This window comes from Balaenoptera borealis (genome assembly GCF_965194805.1).
Source record: "Balaenoptera borealis genome assembly, chromosome: 1".
NCBI lineage: Eukaryota > Metazoa > Chordata > Mammalia > Artiodactyla > Balaenopteridae > Balaenoptera > Balaenoptera borealis.
Window position 1 is genome coordinate 98,215,300 of NC_138860.1, and position 15,352 is coordinate 98,230,651.

The following is a 15,352-nucleotide window of genomic DNA, read 5'->3' on the forward strand; positions in this document are numbered from 1 at the left end:
GGGTCAGGAAGGCTTCCCTGAAGGTTCTGTTTGCACTAAGAACTAGTTGCAAGACATCAGTGGATTATCTCAACCAAGCCAAAACTGGGCTCTCCACGTGTCCCTGCAGGCCCCAGGAAGCTGGACAGAGTGTGGCCCTGAGGCCCTTGACGGAGGTCGGGTGCCGGGGTAGGGGATAGGACCTGGCAGTGAAGGGGCAGGGCGGTCCTGAGGGGTGCATCCTGGGCTCTGCCCCTCAGTCTTTCCAGACCCCACCCAGCCCCTGGCACATCCAACCAGCACCGACTGCAGGATCCCGGCTGCTCGGCCACTGACGGATGGACGCAGCGGGGCAGGGCTCCATGACCTCACTGTGATGGTGTCCTTACAGCCCCGCCAGCAGGAGGAGAAAACAAACACTGAAAAGTCCCCCAGTGCTCCCAGATGCCTGCTCAGGAAGACTCAGGGCTCCGGGCTGTGGGCAGCGTGCCCAGCTCAGGAGGCCAGAATGGAATTCGAAAGTGCTTGTTTCTCTCTGAAAAATTCCAAAGATTGCTCAACATTCCTTTGACCCCAGGAGCTGGCGTTTCGCAGGAGGTGCTGAGAGCTGAGGAGCCGGAGCCTTGTGCGCCTGCCCTGTGGCTCAGGACTGTCAGGGAATAGCCCCTCAGTCCTGCTCCCTGGGGGGCAGAGGGAGGGAGGCAGTGGAGGGCTCTGGAGACACCTCCCCTTGTCTGGACACAGGGGCGCTGATGGTGGAGTGGACTTTATAGGTCTGGAAGGAGGATGGGGAAACTAGCAGGCTTCAGTAGAGGGGAGAGGACGCTCCTGTCCCTTGATGAGAGCTGCCATGTTCCCAAGAGGCCCTGACACTGGGGGCCCAGATTCTCAGACTCTGGTGCAAAGGCCACTGGAGTAGCTCACTGAGATCAACTCTCTGTGACCACTGGGAAGATCAGCTCTCTCTTCCAAGCTCTGTGTCTAAGGATGTTGGCTCAAATGCCCCCTCCTCCAAGCAGCCTGCTCCCTGCCTGGATTTGAATCTTCTCCTCTGATAAGGCACTAACCACACTGTGTCTCACATTGCAGTTGTTTCTCTAAGTGTCTGCTCTCCTCTACAAAGGAGGAAATGCCCTGGAAGACAGGAGTTGTTTTGGCTCAGGCCTGTATAATTCTGCAGGACCCAGCTGTCATAGAGATGTAGATAACAAGATGTTCACCACAGCATTGTTTACAATAGTGGAAAATGGCAAGTTCTCTAAGTGTTCAAGAATGGGGTTTGATTAAATAAGTTGGAGTGTATCCATATGGTGGAATGCTAAGCAGCTATTGACAGTTACATTTTTAAAAAATATTTAAAGATACAGGAGTATGTTCAAATCAACAAACTTCATCCTGCAGAGTTAACCACTATTAACATTTTGGTGTGTTTACTTTACCTATTTTTTCCCTATGTAGATATACAAATGCATTTAAATCCCACCAAAATGGGATTACGTGTGTGGATAAAAGTTAAATTGTGTTAAGTGTGGGGTTGCATTCTTGTGAAAGTAACGGAAGACAGCAACTGGAGGGGAGTCTATATTGTCACAGAATGTACAGTATGAAGACGCTGAAAATTATACTGCACTCAGCATTCTGTACACTGAATTAGAAAAGCCTCAAATGACTCTGAGGCTGTCACTTCCTAACCACACCCTCCTCATTCTCAGAAGGGACCCGTGGTGGGCAGTGGTTTGAGAATGAGGGTGGAAAGAATGAAAGCCTATAGATCATATCAAATTTTGCATAATCACTGAATCTGACATATATTTTAACGACATTAGAATCATACTGTGTACAAATATGTTTCATATCATTTCTTATTTAACATTATATCTTAAGCAACACTCCATCTTATTAAATACTATTTTAAAACGTCATTGTTGTACATGTTCTTGCTTTCTAAAAAATGTCTTTGTTCTTATCTTTTACCACCCCCCCCCTTATTCATAAGGTGCAACTGCTGAGTCAAAAGTATCAATAGAACTATTTTAAAGATTATTGAAATACATTTCCAAATTTCCCTCCAGAAAAGTTGTTCTGAATTACACTCGGCAGCAAATGAGAAAGTTGCCTGGAGCCCTGTCAATGGGTGGGTTAATCATTGTTAAAGTGAATAGATGGATCTGAGAGGTACTTCCACAGGCAGAATTGATGGGATTTGATGGCTGCGGGGTGCTGGGGGGGGTGTGAAATCAAAAGCAGAAGGAGTTGACGATACTGAAGTCCTTGGCTTGGGTGTGCGTAAAGATGAGGAAGCCTTCGGTGGAGAAAGGGAGAAAAGAAAGAGGATTGGGATCAGGAGAATAGAAATTTGGTTTGGGAATACTGCATATTTAAAAGAAACAAACAAAAAAACCTATAAGACCCAGAAGATAAATAAACAAAGCCGTTTCCCCCAAAGAAAACTTGCAAATAGTGAAAGAATAATAAAGTGTCAATCTTATCATTCCATTAACTAAGACTCATTTGGCTGAAAATAGTAGAAATTTAAGTTTTATAAGTTTAGTTAAAGGGGAGAATTTAGGGAAGATTCATAAAAGATGGGACGAGCAGAGATACAACGAGGACCCGATCCTTCTTACACATTGACACGATTCTCTCTCTCTCTCTCTTTCATCTTTGTTTTTCTCTACAGAACAACCTTATTCTCTCTCAGACTGGCATTGTCCACATGGCAGGAAGCATGGCTTTTGAGAGCACCTGTGGCTCACCTCTCACAGCTTTGCTGCTAGGACCTGCTCTCTCTGGTCTCAAGGTCAAAAGTCTCAAGGAAAGGCTCTTATTCACCCAACATGGTGCCTCAGCTGAGGCCTAGGGTGAGTTGTTATGATCGGTCACCTTAGCTCAAGTACGCTTCCTTGGACTAATAAACAGTGTTTGGGAGCAGGATTTAGAAGAGAAAGGAGCACGCATGTGAACCAAAGAGTTAGAAAGGACAGACTGTTGCTCAGAAGAGGTGTGCAAAACAATGGCTAGTCTTCCCCGCATACCCACATAATTTTCTTTCCATACACAAAATACCCCCAAGTGTCCTCTCTCACTGTAATGCAATCATCCTCTTCTCAGTGGGATGTAACTCAAAGTCATCCAGCTACTGCTTCTCTCTCCAAGTCCAGAATCCCCTAGATGGAAGATCTCTCTTTCCTCTGGTAGTTTTAAAGATTTTCTTGTTCACTCTTGACATTCTACAGCTTTAGACCAGCATGTATAAGTGTGGATTTATTATTTATTCTACTCAACATTCAGTGGGCACTTTCTGTCTGAGGATTCTGGAGAATTTTTCACCATTATCTCTTCAGTCTTCTCTACCATTTGCTCTAATCCTTTCTTTTGAATCTTCTCTTGGATGGAGCCCCTCAAACTCTTTTCCCTGTCTCATAATTACCCTTTCATCATTTTCGAGTTTTAAAAAATCCTCTGCACTGAGTTCTGGGTGAATTCCTCAGCTCCATCTTCCAAAGCTCTAATTATTTATTCAACTATATTTGGTCCAGACCTTCCCCCATCTGGTTAGTTTTTATTTCAAGTACTAGATTTTTCCATTTCCAGGGTTTCTAATTGTTCCTCTTCCATATCCACTTATTCTTATTCATTTTTTCCCTCATCTTTAGAGAATTCTCAACTTGCTTATCTTACAATCATTTTCATCTTGCTCTACTATTTTCTTTTCATCTGAAAGGAGTTTATCTCCTGCTGATTGCTTTTGTTGGCAGCCTTTCTTCACATTAGTCTTCTTATTTCTTTTCTGTTTCCTATCCATCATGGACATGTTTATCTTCTTTTGAAATGTGACTGTGTCCTTTTATTTTCCTCTCTCTCATATGTTTTTCTTTCACTGGAGAGGCAGTGTAGAGTAATATTAAGAGCTCAGGTTCTGGAGACTGCCTGTGTTCAGATTTTGGCCCCATGACTTAATAGCTGTACAATTTGGGGCAGGTTTCTTGATCCTCATCTGTAAATTGAGGGATAATAATAATAACACCTACCTAATAGGGTTTGGGGGAGGCTTTAGTGAGCTGATGCACACAAGGCACTTTCACAGTGCCTAGAACACAGTGCGTGTTTAGTACATGTTAGATATTTTTCCACATATTTAGAGAAAATTAGTGCATCCAGGTGTGGATAGGAATGGTGCTCAAAGGACTAACTTAGCGGGTCACTTGACAGCAAGTTCAAGTCCAGGATTCCTGAGTGTGTCTATTCCTCTTGGTCAAGCCTTCTCATTGCTCCCCATGATCTTGCCCACACTGGCTTTGTGATTACTACCAACCACCTCCCACACACTTCATGTACAATGCTGGTGGGAAACAGGGCAACTGTTATAAATGCTACTGTTGAAAATGGGTGAAAAGGAGGCAACACACAGTGGTCACATCTGAACCACATCCAGCTGGACAGGGATGGTGAGGTCAGGGCTGTGGCTGGTGAATATCACTGCATCTTGGCAAAGACCGAGTTCTCTGGTCGCCAGTCTGACTCTCCAGGTTTTGCCTGTCGGGAGCATTGCCCTTGCCCACATCCACAAAACCTTTCATGAGCAGGGTGGTGGAGAGGTTTCCTCCACCCAGGGCTGTACTGCCTTACGAAACACTTCCTATTGGTCTAGCTACCTAGGAAGTACCTCATGATAGAGTTTCCCAAATCTTTTGGATGATAGAAATCTCCTGGGGAATTTGATGAAAATTCTCAATCACACCCCAGACCCACTGACTCTCCAGGAGGAGCAGCTTGGGAATCTGCATTTTTTAACAATCATCTCAGGTGATTCTTATCATCAGGAAAGTTCGAAAAAGTAATACTACCTCAGTGGTTGAGCAATCACACACCTCAGTTTGGCAGACTTGGGCTTTTTTAGCATTTCAACCTTGAAAACTGTAATCATTTGACTGTGACTTTCATTTTGGGGGTCGCTGTTGGCCAATTTCCAACTCCAGAAAGTTGTAAGGCACGAGGGGTGTATTGGACTCTGCTCACATGACTCCAGCCTCTTCCTACAACTCTGGAGGCTCTGCCCTTCTCCTGGGGCTCAGCGGGAAATGTGGAGAGGGAAGCCACGGCTGGCCTGCCCTCAATATTGTCCCTGTTCTGCGACTTCCACGTCACACTGGGGTGGGGTGGGAAGAGGTTACAATTCCTCATGAGGCAGGGAGTGCACAGCCTGAGGCGCTTGGCTGGCTGTGGTCCTTTCCAGGTATCACCATTCCAATTTCCAGGATTCTGAGGCTTCTTAATCAGGGCAGAACCTTTGGTGTGGGGCAAAGTGTTCAGCTTTTGCAGTTGAGCAAATGGTATAACTCTGTGACCTTGGCCATTTGGGACTGCTGGCTACCAACCGAAAGACCTCTCTTAAAGCTGCTATCTATCTGTGCAGCAGCTCCCTGAATGTCTGCTGCTTCCAGGTCTTCTCTTTCTCTCACAGCACCCTACCTAAGGCTGCGAGAAATTACTGACACATTCTATCATCCTGATATTTCATACCATGTCTCCCAAAGTATAAGTCTGAATGGCACATGGTCTGAGCCCCAAGAACCACTGGAAAATAGTCTAACCATCTGCCTTGATAACATAAAAATAGAGAAGGCAACTTTCCCAGCCTAGGATCTGTGGACGCTCACGACACGCCAACCAACCTTGATTCAGTCATCTGGGGGTTCCTCAATTTCCACACCCCAGTTCATGTTCCAGTTTCTGTATTAAGATTCTTTTAGTGGTAAGCGACAGAAACACAACTGAAACTAATTTCTGCAAAAGAGACATCTATTCAAAGGGTCACACAGTGGAAAAGAGCAGGGATGTAACTGACTTTAGCGACCAAAACCACTCCCTGCCCCTCTTTCTTGCTTTCCTCTGCATGTCAGCGTTGTTCACTCTGACAGGTTTTGTGTGGATGGCAGAGACATACCCTTGGCAGCTGCTGTGACTGACCTCTCCTCTGCACCAGTGCAGAAGGATGGGGCTTGTTTTTTCTAATCATAAATTTTTTAATTACAAAGAAAGGCTCTGAATGGCTTAGCTTGGCTCAGGTATCCAGCTTGATCTTGGACCACATGTGTAGAAGGAGGAGGAGGAGCAGTTCCCAGAAGAGTCTCTTCTGGGTAGACAGAACAAAAGCTGTGCTCTACCCCAAATATCAAAGAAATACAAATTAAAACAGCCATTAAATGCCACTGGAATGAAACAAAATGAAGATACCCAATACAGTTTTCTATTGCTGCGGCAACAAATGACCACAAATTTAGTGGCCTAAAACAACCCAGACATATTCTCTTACAGCTCTGTAGTCAGAAGTCCCACACAGTCTCTCTGGGCTAAGATCACGGTGTCAGCAGGACTGTGTTCCTTCTGGAGGCTCTAGGGGAGAACCCATTTCCTTGCCTTTGCCAGCTTCTAGACATCCCCTACATTCCTTGGCTCATGGCCCCCTTCCTCCTTTTTCAAAACCAGCAACATGGGGCTGAGTGATTCTCACACAGCTGCCTTTCAGGTTCTCTTCTCTCTTCCTCTTCCACTTTCAAGGACCCTTGTGATTACATTTGGGCCCATCTAGGTAATCCAGGATAATTCCCCCAACTCAAGATCAGCTGATTAGCAACCTTAATACCTCTTTGCCATGTAAGGTCACCTCTACATAGGTTCCAGGGATCAGGACCTATTAGGGGGTGGAGGCTCTTAGTATGTCCACCACAGCTGGTAAGAGGGCAGTGAGTAGATCCTCTCAAATTCTTCTGGTCAAGGTGTAAATTTGCATAAAATTTCTGGAAAATAAGTTGGTAGTTTGGCAAATCGGCCTTTAAATGTTCATATTTGTTCATTCAATAACTCTAATAATCTGCCCTTAAAAATAATGTTAAGTATGTATGTGTGGCGGGGTGGAATTTATGCACTAAAATGTTCATCACTACTTTATTTATACCACCAAAAAATGGGAAACAACCCTAGTGATCAGTGGTGGTAGGCTAAGTAAACCATATTATATCCATATAAGGAAACATATGTTGACAGTAAAAACTTTTGTTCCTGAGAAACTTTTAATGAAATGAAAACATGTATATCCCCTAATGTTAAGTAAAAACAGAAGGCTATCTGTACTTCCTGCTCAATTTTGCTGTGAACCTAAAACTGCTCTAAAAACAGTTAATTGTCTATTAATTTTTTAAAAAGAGGAGGATACAAAAAATTACGGTTACACTATAATGTAAAAAAAAAAAAAAAAAAAAAAGATGTACAAAACCGCCTGGGAAGGGAAATGTTAACAGTGGTTACCCTATGGGTGGTGGGATCATTTGCAGGTGATTTTTTTCCCCTCTAAATATACATTTAAATTTATTTTTAAATTGGCCCTCAGGTGCACAGAATTGGGTTAACCATAATCCTTATTTCATAACACACTCTTATCATTATTCCAGGCATGGCCACTTCTATTTGTTTATTTGGTTGTTTTGCCAGTCATTTTGATAATGGATTAAGTACCCAGAAACCTAACACTCAAAACAAAAGCCTCCCTAACCATTCCTCCCACACTTACCCTCCCTGTGACCCTCCCTGCTCAAAATAACCATGAGTCCCAATCTCATGTTTATCTTTTCATTGCTTTCCTTTTTATGTAGTTCTATTGTATCTATTGTGGGATTGCCACTCCCTTGCAATGTCTTCCTCTCATTTTTTCCTGAGACTCTTGCAAAGGGGGGAGACGTGTGTTTATTCCTAGACAAAAGAAATTCTTCTTCACTCAAGCAGGGAGTGTTGATATAATAGTAACTAACGAAATGCCATTTTAACTATTTTTCATTCAAACCCTCTATGGTCATTCCAATAATAGCCACACTCAGCTCAGAAGCTGTGATTCAACACCTGAATGTATGGTGGTCAAATCCCACACTCCTAGTGAAGGGAGGTGTTAAGGCTCCCTTGAGCTTCATTGGGACCCAGGCCTCCTTTGGAGGAAGACCCACTTTCCTGGGTCTCATCCTCTGGTCTGTCTCAAGATGTTTCTGGGCCATTTCTGCCTCATGGGACACAGTTAACCCACACGGTGTCCAGGTGAATAAATTGAAGGCCTCTGGCCCAAGCTTCCTCAAGGTCCTACTAATCCCAGGGCCCCCAGGCTGACTTCTGAATTCAGGGATTTCATTTTTCTCTTTCAAGCTCCTGGTAAATATCTGATCAAGAGACCTCTTATGAGCATCAGTTGTTTGTCTTCAGACCAGTAGGTCTTAACCAAGGACCCTTATCAGAATCACCTGAGAAGCTTTTAAAAAATAGGGATGCCTAGGGCTTCCCTGGTGGCGCAGTGGTTGAGAATCTGCCTGCCAATGCAGGGGACACGGGTTCGAGCCCTGGTCTGAAGAGATCCCACATGCCGCGGAGCAGCTGGGCCCGTGAGCTACAATTACTGAGCCTGCGCGTCTGGAGCCTGTGCTCCCCAACAAGAGAGGCCGCGATAGTGAGAGGCCCGCGCACCGCAATGAAGAGTGGCCCCTGCTTGCCACAACTAGAGAAAGCCCTCGTGCAGAAATGAAGACCCAACACAGCCATAAATAAATAAATAAAATTAAAAAAAAAAATACAGATGCCTAGAATCAACACGATCCCAAGAGATTCTGTAAGTCTGCTATCAGGAATTTTAAAGCATTCCCCCGAAGACCAGATATACACTTTTGGTTAAGAACCATATCGTCAGACAATGCCTGGCCAAGGCCCATGCCTGCCTTGGTCTTCAGCAAATTCTTCAAGGTAATGCCAGCTCCCCAGTTACCTGGCTTTTAGCCCCATGTTTCAGGAGACAGATGTTCATCTTTTGTTTTCCTCATGCCTCCCAGCAAATTGACATCCACTTTCTGACTATCAGGAAAAGGGCCAACTGTCTTTGAGAGATGTTTTGGCTACTGTGGTTTCCTGCAGACGTTTTAGATCTCTTTCACTCCCTGGTTTTTCTCTGCCTATCGCTCTGTCTCGTTTTATCTCTCTGTCTCTCTCTGTCCCTCCCCCATCTCTCATCTCAGTTTACCCTGCAGCTCTGTTCTTTTCTCCATGAAACAGGCATCTGCAGACTTCCATCCTCCACTTCTGACCCAAGAGGCAAACGGATTTCTCTCTCTAGGACTAGTTTGAAATATCCTGCAGAAAGACCACATTTGAGAGGCAATTCCAGTAATGGCTAAGAGCATGGACTCCAGAGCCGGAGCCCAAATCCTAGCTGTGTGAACAGAGACAAATTAGTCAACCTCTATGTGACTCAGTTTCCCTATCTGTAAAATGAAGATGACAGCTGCACCTACTCCATTGGGTTGCTGAGAGGATTTAATGGGCTAAAATGCTCTCAGAGCAGCGCCTGGTACGTGGTGAGTGCTATCTAAGTAGGGTGACCACGTGTCCTGCAGACAACCCAAGAATGTTTAATTTGCTTCAACTCTCTAAAAGCAGGAGAAATAAGGTGAGCTCTTTTGTTGGACCTAATTCTAAAACATGTGTCAATATTGGTATGATGTAGAAGTGCATGAACCTTGGGAGAAAGAAATCCTTTCATCAAGGAGCTCTTTATGGTACAAAGGGACCTGTGCTCATAGGACATGTTTAGTCATGTTCACTTCATTTAGGGAAAGCATTTCAACAAGTTGGGAAATTTGCATGAGTCAGAAACTTTAAAGGAGACTATCGCTAAAGAGGGACAGAAATCTCCAAGGACTACAATCCTCGTTGTACAATCAGGATTAACCAAGGAAGCACACTGGCTCCTCCTTCCCCTCCTCTCCTATGTTTCATCTCCTCTCAAGGACCATCCATTTTTAAAAAATTTTTTTCTGAGTATATTTTTTTAACATCTTTGTTGGTGTATAATTGCTTTACAATGCTGTGTTAGTTTCTGCTATTTAACAAAGTGAATCAGCTGTACATATACATATATCCCCATATCTCCTCCCTCTTGCGTCTCCCTCCCACCCTCCCTATCCCACCCCTCTAGGTGGTCACAAAGCACCAAGCTGATCTCCCTGTGCTATGCGGCTGCTTCCCACTAGCTATCTATTTTACATTTGGCAGTGTATATATGTCCATGCCACTCTCTCACTTCGTCCCAGCTTACCCATCCCCCTCCCCGTGAAGGACTGTCCATTTTACATCCTCAATTCATCTTGCCTTTCTTCCCATTCCCACATCACCCACTCTTGTCAGGCTGCCTTTATTTTTCAGTGGTGCTAGAGCATCTGCTTCCCAGCTGGCTTCCTCACATCAGCTCTGGCCCCTTCCAGAGTTCCAATGCATTTTCCACTCTCTACATTGTAGCCAGAGTGATTGCTTTGGAATACAAATCTGACTGTATTCCTGCTGTCCCTATCCCACCTCCACATCCCTAAAACCACTCAATGGCTTCCCAGTGCTTTCAGAATTAAGAAAAACTGCTTTAACAGCCTGCCAGCCCCTGTAGAGCCTGGCCCTCATCTGTCTCTCCAGCTCCATCAGTTCCACCTAGTTTGCTCTACGCACAGTGGCCTTCCTTCAGTGCTCGCAATCGCCAAGCTTCCCTGTGCCACTGGGCCTTTGTACGTGCTAGTTTCTTCCTGGAAGTTTCCTTCTCCTCCCACCCCCCTTTAAAGAAATACTCATAGACTTATTTTTTAGAGCACTTTTAGGTTCACAGCAAAATTGAGCAGAAAGTGTAAAGAGTTCCCATATACCCTGTTTCCCACCCTCCCCACACCCCAACACACACACACACACGGCCTCCCATACCATGAATATCCCACACCAGTGTGTGCATTTGTTATAATCCATGAACCAGCATCAACACATCATTATCAACCAGTCCACAGTTTACATTATGGGTCACTCTTTGTGTTGTACATTCTATGGGTTTGGATAAATGTACAAGACAGATATCTTACAGTATCATACGGAGTATTTTCGCTGCCCTTAAAATCCCTTGTGCTCCACCTATTCATCCCTCCTTCCTCCCAAACCCCTGGCAAACACTGATTTTTTTTGTATTGCCTCCATAGTTTTGCTTTTTCCAGAATGTCATAGTTGGAATTATACAGTATGTAACCTTTTCATATTGGCTTCTCTCACTTAGCAGTATGCTTTTGTAAGGTCTCTCTGTGTCTTTTCATGGCTTGATAGTTCATTTCTTTTTAGTGCTAAATAATATTCCATTGTTTGGATGTACCACAGCTTATGTATCCACTCACCTACTGAAGGACATCTTGGTTGCTTCCAAGTTTTAGCAATTATGAATAAAGCTGCCATAAGCATTTTTTGTGTGGACATAGTCTTCAACTCATTTGAGTAAGTACCAAGGAGTCCGATTGCTGGATCCTATGGTAAGGGTATGTGTAGTTTTGTAAGAAATCACCAAACTGTCTTCTAAAGTGGCTGCTCCATTTTGCGTTCCCACCAGCACGTGGGAGAGCTCCTGCTTCTCCATGTCCTTCCCAGAACTTGGCATTGCCAGTCGTTTGGATTTGGGCCATTCATGTATACATATATATTAGTGTATAGTGGTATTTCATTGTTGTTTTAATTTGCAATTTCCTAATGACTGTGATGTTGAGCATCTTTTCAGATGCTATTTACCATCTGTATAGTATCTTTGATGAGATGTCTGTTCAGATCTTTTGCCCATTTTTAAATTAGATTGTTTCCTTCTCCCTTTTTGACCTCAGTAAATCCTTCCTTCTCATCTTTTAGATCTTAACCCAGTAATCTCTTCTTTGCATCTTTATCTAGATTTTTAAAAAAAACACAAAAAACTCATACATTCCTAGAGCACTATGTACCTCTTCTTCACAGTTATCAGAGTTGCAATTTAGTATTTATTTGTCTAATTATTGGAATAATGTCTGTAAGAGGAGGCATCACATCTGGTTTCGTTCCCTGGTGTATTGGTGTGCCCAGCGCTGTGCTTAACACATGGTGGGTGTCACACAAATATCTGTGGAGTGAGGAATAAACTAATAACCTCAGTGAGAAAGAAGGCGGAGCAGGAAGGAGGGGTCATGTAAAGAAACCATTGTGAAAACGGAGTGAGTCCAGAATTTCAAAGAGCAAATATAACAGTGGGAGGGACAAAAACAAAAACCAAAAAGCACAAACCTGTAAGACTGGTGTCAGGAATACTAACGTGTAAAATGAGCTGAGGCTTAAACAAATGACTGAGACCACGGAAAGACTGTTTTAGAAAATTATTTGGAGCAGGAAAAATAACAAGGAAAAGCCAGGCCCCACACTTAGTGTGGCAGAATGGGGCATAACTTTTAATGCATAATGTTTCTCTCCCTCAAGAAGAGTAATTCTCAAGCCAGAAAGTGTAAAAGGCAAACTGCAGAAGAAGGATGTCAAGCTCAAGATCAGTGAAGAGTTTTGGGAGCAACTAGTCACCACTGTGTGAGCTCCGGTTTTGGATGAATCTCATCAGAACTTGGAAATACGATTGCAGAGTCATTGTCTGTGATTTCTGAGAAATTTGGGAAAGGAGCCAATAGCCAGGGAAATGTGAAATGTTTCTCAGTCTTCAAACAGGGAAAGAATGTGCATTCGGATAAATTTATTGACTTCTGACTTACAAACTTGACATTGATTCATGGCACAAGTATGTACTAGATTTGTAATTGGATGCCTAGAAAGTAAAACTTTCTATCTTTCTACCTCAGTAAGCCACCATTTCAAAGTCACCAAGCAGCAAGGTGGAGGCTGCGAATCACCTCGGAGGAAGTCATTGTTCCTAGAAAATTTTCACGATTGATACCTTCTGTTGTGTAAATGTAGGCAGCTAGGCATCCATTATCCTCAGAATAGAATATAACTGGACATTTCCCCTAATGTAGAGCTTGACAAAGGCTGTTCTCCATATTTCTTGGTATGAATAGCTGGGTTGCTAGAAGGAATTGGGCAAATTTATACAGGTGCAAGGAGCCTTCAGGAAGAAAAAGAATCAGGATAATTCCCTTCTCATTTGAGGCTAAATACTATCAATATTAGATCCTCTCTGATGGGCTGAAATGGTCACATCTGAAAAGATGACCAAGCACCTCCCTCACAAGGGGAACACTAACCATGGGGCAGGGGAAGTGTGAAATGGTGACAAGATCGTCCTCCAGCACCGTGTGTGGCTAGGTCAAAGCACTCACCCAGCCCAGCTGCCCCAGCAGAGAGTTTGGAGTAGTGAAACAGAAGGTAAGGGGGCAGGGCACAACTTTTAAAAGAATGACATAGCTATAGGACATGAAAATACTGGTTAGAACCAACCAGGTCCAAGATGGCGGAAGACTACACTTCCAGTGGACCTTGAGCCTCATTATACACTCATCGTAATGCATTAGCATGCTAAATGAAAAACTCACCAGTGCCATGACAGTTCTGAGGCCAACCATAAAAGGTCAAAAATTGGGTGGTGGCCCAATTCCTGGAAATTTCCACCCCATCCCCGAAATAGGTGGAATAATCCTCCCATTCATTAGCCTATGACATTACCCAGCCCATAAAAACTAACCACCCCATATTTCAGGGCCTCTCGCCTTCTGAGATGGCCACGCTCTGTCTGTGGAGTGTGTTTCTCTCTAAATAAATCCACTTCTTACCTATCACTGAATTCTGTGATGAGACATCAAGAACCTGAGCTTCATTAAGTCCTGAGACCAGGTGTGTGATTTCAGTTAAAAGACAGTGGGTTCCACTCTCACCACCATTATTCAACACAGTTTTGGAAGTTTTAGCCACAGCAATCAGAGAAGAAAAAGAAATAAAAGGAATCAAAATCAGAAACAAAGAAGTAAAGATGTCACTCTTTGCAGATGACATGATACTATACATAGAGAATCCTAAACATGCTGCCAGAAAACTACTAGACCTAATCAATGAATTTGGTAAAGTAGCAGGATACAAAATTAATGCACAGAACTCTCTTGCATTCCTATACACTAATGATGAAAAATCTGAAAAAGAAATTAAGGAAACACTCCCATTTACTGTTACAACAAAAAGAATAAAATACCTAGGAATAAACCTACCTAAGGAGACAAAAGACCTGTATGCAGAAAACTATAAGACACGGATGAAAGAAATTAAAGACGATACAAACAGATGGCGAGATATACCATGTTCGGGGATTGGAAGAATCAACATTGTGTAAATGACTATACTACCCAAAGCAATCTACAGGTTCAATGCAATCCCTATCAAACTACCACTGGCATTTTTCACAGAACTAGAACAAAAAATTGCACAATTTGTATGGAAACACAAAAGACCCCGAATAGCCAAAGCAATCTTGAGAAAGAAAAACGGAGCTGGAGGAATCAGGCTCCTGGACTTCAGACTATACTGCAAAGCTACAGTAATCAAGACAGTATGGTACTGGCACAAAAACAGAAATATAGATCAATGGAACAGGATAGAAAGCCCAGCGATAAACCCATGCACATATGGTCACCTTATTTTTGATAAAGGAGGCAAGAATATACAATGGAGAAAAGACAGTCTCTTCAATAAGTGGTGCTGGGAAAACTGGACAGCTACATGTAAAAGAATGAAATTAGAACACTCCTTAGCACCACACACAAAAATAAACTCAAAATGGATGAAAGACCTAAATGTAAGGCCAGACACTGTAAAACTCTTAGAGGGAAACATAGGCAGAACACTCTATTATATAAATCACAGCAAGATCCTTTTTGACCCACCTCCTAGAGAAATGGAAATAAAAACAAAAATAAACAAATGGGACCTAATGAAACTTAAAAGCTTTTGCACAGCATAGGAAACCATAAACAAGACAAAAAGACAACCTTCAGAATGGGAGAAAATATTTGCAAATGAAGCAACTGACAAAGGATTAATCTCCAAAATTTACAAGCAGCTCATGCAACTCAATATCAAAAAAACAGACAATCCAATCCAAAAATGGGCAGAAGACCTAAATAGACACTTCTCCAAAGAAGATATACAGATTGCCAACAAACACATGAAAGGATGCTCAACATCACTAATCATTAGAGAAAAATAAATCAAAACTACAATGAGGTATCACATCATACCAGTCAGAATGGCCATCATCAAAAAATCTACAAACAATAAATGCTGGAGAGGGTGTGGAGAAAAGGGTACCGTCTTGCACTGTAGGTGAGAATGTAAATTGATACAGCCACTATGGAGAACAGTATGGAAGTTCCTTAAAAAACTAAAAATAGAACTACCATACGACCCAGCAATCCCACTACTGGGCATATACCCTGAGAAAACCATAATTCAAAAAGAGTCATGTACCACAATGTTCATTGCATCTCTATTTACAATCGCCAGGACATGGAAGCAACCTAAGTGTCCATCAACAGATGAA

The 15,352-nt window shown here is 43.0% G+C and overlaps 1 long non-coding RNA gene across 1 annotated transcript in view; it reads left to right on the forward strand.

The window, feature by feature from the left end:
• Positions 1 to 361: 361 nt before the first annotated feature.
• Positions 362 to 15,352, forward strand: part of LOC309634317 — a 143,618-nt gene continuing 128,627 nt past the window's right edge. Inside the window, exon 1 of the long non-coding RNA XR_014247975.1 lies at positions 362 to 15,275. This is a non-coding gene — a long non-coding RNA (uncharacterized lncRNA). The remainder of the gene's footprint in view (positions 15,276 to 15,352) is intronic.